The sequence below is a fragment of the Salvia splendens genome, chromosome 3, assembly GCF_004379255.2.
Source record: "Salvia splendens isolate huo1 chromosome 3, SspV2, whole genome shotgun sequence".
Lineage (NCBI taxonomy): Eukaryota > Viridiplantae > Streptophyta > Magnoliopsida > Lamiales > Lamiaceae > Salvia > Salvia splendens.
This window is the reverse complement of record NC_056034.1, coordinates 42,496,042-42,499,154: the sequence shown is the minus strand read 5'-3', so window position 1 is coordinate 42,499,154 and position 3,113 is coordinate 42,496,042.

Sequence of the window (3,113 nt, the reverse complement as noted above, 5' to 3'; positions counted from 1 at the left end):
CAAGTACTTGGCTATTACAAATTTTTTAGTGCCAGCATCATCACTACGATACTTCTTATCTAGCATTTCCCATACTTGTTTTGATGTGGGAACAGTACAATACACGTTGTAGAGACTATCATCTAAAGCACTTAAAATAAAGTTTTTACAAATATAGTCTCCTTTGCGCCAAGCGTCATACTCGACGTACATCTCGACACGTGCCTCGTCCTCTCTTGGAGGGGTTGGCTCGTTCTCCTTGAGGAAGTTCACGACGCCCAACGTTGTTAGGTAGAACAACATTTTCTATTGCCATCCCTTGAAATCCGTTCCCGTGAACTTCGATGGCTTCTCGGCGGGTGGCATCATCCTTGGTGCCATTGGTGCCGAGTTTGTCCCATGAAATGGACCAAGTCCATTGCCCCCGTAGGAGCTAACAATTGGGTGGGACACAGTACCCCCTATAGTTGCGTGGAGCATGGAGGCCCCCGCATTTGTGCCGACCCCGAAGGATCCAGCACCTGTGCCGCCCCGATGGATCCAGCACCCGTGCCGACCCCGAAGGGTCCAACACCTGTGCTGCTCCCAAAGGAGCTAGCACCCGTGCTGACCCCGAAAGGTCTAGCACCCGTGCTGCCCCCAAAGGAGCTAGCACTCATGTTGACCACGAAGGATCCTACACCCGTGCCGTGCCCGAAGGCCCCGACACTCGACCCAATGAAGGATCCAATGGAACCACTGAAAGTGTAATCGACCGATCCACTCGAGGTGAATCCGGAAACCGTCCCAGAGAGGTTGTCAAACACCCAAGGGGTTGTTGAGGAAGAGGTTGAGAAGCCAGGAGTCAGGATCATCGTTATGTCCGACGACGTGTTGACGGGAGCGACGAGGGACACAGTGGATGGAACGCTGGCAGCGGCGGTAGACGGGTCAGTCGACATCTCCAAGCAAAGGTGTTGATTTAAGTTCAGTTGGTGTGTAAACTCCTTTAGTGGCAAGAATATCTCATCTTGCGATTGTTGTGGGAATGAGATATACATATCTTGCCGGGCGAAATTACAATGGAAAATAAAACAAGGAAATTACACGGAAAATAACTGAATAAAATTACACGGAAAACTTGTGGAAAGTGGTAAGCCGAGTCGAGGAGTCCTCTTTCCGCAAGACGAGATACACCCCGGTAGTGCTCTCGGGTTGGCGTGTCGTCCCCAAAGATAAAACGGCTTCGTCTCTGAAGTAGCAGCACCGCTAGCAACAGAGCTCCGGCGAACGGGAGTAAGGCGGGGGCAGAGCTTCAACGGGGAAGATTGTGCAAAGAGGGAGGGAGCGTGTATGCAAGATGCTTGTGTATGTTCTATTTAGAATGCAATGGATACATGCCTATTTATAGGCCAAGTCCACCTACAGGGCATTGATGGAGTCAATAGTCATTATGTGTGCCATCATGGCTTGACTGTAACCGCCAGGGGTTATTGACCGGTGCACTAGCCAGTGGGAGCTGAAGAGACACGACGCACCTGGACATGCTACACGACGGGATACACCATGAATCGTCGGGGTCCATCGGGGACTTTTTGTCTCCCGTTATGCGTCGGGGTCCAACGGGGACCTTTTGTCTCCCGTTGTGAGTCAGGGTCCAGCGGGGACCTTTTGTCTCCAGTTGTGCGTCAGGGGATAGCGTGGAGTTTGAGGTGGTCTAAAAGAACAAGCGGGGCTCGAACCACGCCTAACGACCAGCTCCAAAAAATAACCCAAAGACCACCCAAAGACCATTTGCCAAGATCCATGGCACCCGGTACCCGGGGCACGGTGTGCGGGTCGCGGGCGGCGGCGACGCGCGCGTGTGCTCGCGTGTGGGCTCTGTCACCCGTCTTATTCTACGATAATTATTACACATGATAATTTATCTGATTAAATACTTCATCAAAGAAGTTTATCATCCCCGATGTGGGATACTTAACATCTAGTTAATTAATGCCTTAGTCTTTTCACATAGTTTATTTCTTGCTTTATTGTGACCAACTTTAATATATTATTTCTCACTTGCCGGGAATCGAATTTGAGAAAATGAATATACTACGGTCATCTACTCGGAACGTAGATCGACGTTATTGCATTTAATTTCACAAAATTAATGTCTTGTAACATTTATTATTAGTCAAAAATCATTTACCAAGCACGATTTCAACATTTTTTTTATTTTTTTTAAGAACGGCAAATTGTATCTTCATTTGAGTTTGAATTATACACATAACTCGCTAGTAAAAGCTCTCCACTTTGAAACTTTAGAGCATCCTCATCCATGCTCTTACCAAATAGTATGGATATGGGCCCGGATCCATTTTTATTAATTTTTTGCTCCCTGTTTTTTGGCAAGAGCACAACATCCACATCCATGTTCTTCTGCAAGAGCATGCTCAAGGGTCCCACCATTCTATTATTTAATTTAAATACTTCAATTACTAAAAATACTTTCACAATATTAAATGCATTAATAATACGCGAAATACTATTACAAATTACTAAAAAATTAAAAGTTATATAATTAAAATCCTAAAAATTAAAAAAAATCCTAAAAATTGAGATTGAGAGAGTTGTTTGGTATAGTGTCACTTTTTTGTGTTTGAAATGAGAGTATTTATAGATGAAAGTATGAATTTTTGGGTAAAAATAATGAAAAAATAAATTAAAAGTGTGGAAAAATGGATATATTTTTATTAGGAAGTGGGAAAATATTTTTTTTATTAAATCTAAAATTTTCAGATTTTTTCAATTTTTTTATAAAAAATAATAATAAAAAATGATAAACCAACGGCCAATTAGAGCATGCCACGTCGGCTGCTCGTGCTCTTGCCGTTGGCATGGACGTGCTCTATGCATCGAGCAGGGCCGTGCCGTTGGCAAGAGCACAGCGGCGAGCAGGGGTCTGCTCTTGCCAACGGCACGGACGCCGTCCTTGCGCAAGAGCTCCGGTGGGCATGCTCTTAAGAGTTTCTTGATATGAACATAACTTTCTATGATAATTGAAGAATTTCTAAATTTAGTAGTACTCTCTCGGTCTCAATGAAGATGACTCACTTTTTTTAGTTTGTCCAATTAAGATGATCTATTATTAAAAATGGAAAACATTTTTC